The sequence below is a fragment of the Chiloscyllium punctatum genome, chromosome 45 (assembly GCF_047496795.1).
Source record: "Chiloscyllium punctatum isolate Juve2018m chromosome 45, sChiPun1.3, whole genome shotgun sequence".
Lineage (NCBI taxonomy): Eukaryota > Metazoa > Chordata > Chondrichthyes > Orectolobiformes > Hemiscylliidae > Chiloscyllium > Chiloscyllium punctatum.
In genome coordinates, this window is record NC_092783.1 from 48,527,012 (window position 1) to 48,527,798 (window position 787).

Genomic DNA, 787 nt, shown 5'->3' on the forward strand with positions numbered 1-787 from the left:
GAATGACTTCATACGAGTGACAGTGAATAGTTTGATTACTGGACTGCTCCCAGTTATAACACACAAGTGTCCTTTTATAACCTTGTCTCAACTTGGTACCACAGAAATTTGTGAGCCTGCCTGTGAAAGGAATGATTATTTTCAGTCTTTACATTTCTTGATTAATTCTGTCTCTCACATTCCAAATGTAATCTACAATTAAAAGCCTGAGTTTGGAAGTTTCCAGCTGTTTTATACATTTGTCATTAAAAGAAAAACAAGCTTAAGTGCAAAAAATCATAATGGAATTCAGTAATAACAGCTTCATCAATTTGCTGTGTATTTAAAAATATTAACTAAAATGATAACTCTAAACAGTACAAATTAGGGAAGGGAACACTTATGTTAAATCACAAGATCCCAATATAATAACTTGCTTCATGTTTAATGTTTTACTTTTCAATCTGAGTTCAAAGTGAGGAGAAGTCATCATTCAGTCCCCCCGGGATTTCTTTGATCTTTGGTCTGAAATCTCAATACTTCTGCCCCGCTCTTGAAATTTGAGAATTCTGGAACAACATCAGTTACAATGGACAAACTAATGGAATTGACAAAATCTCTATTTATCAAAGTTTAAATTGAAGAATCATTTCAATGATGAGGTAGAGGAACATAATGAGTTTCCATGAGGGTATAAGAAAGATTTGTTGGTTCATTCAATAATTCAATAAAATCATCATTGATCTTCTATTTCAAGTCCATCTTCTCACATTTCCCCCAACCCTTAATTTCCTAAGTAACCAAAAAT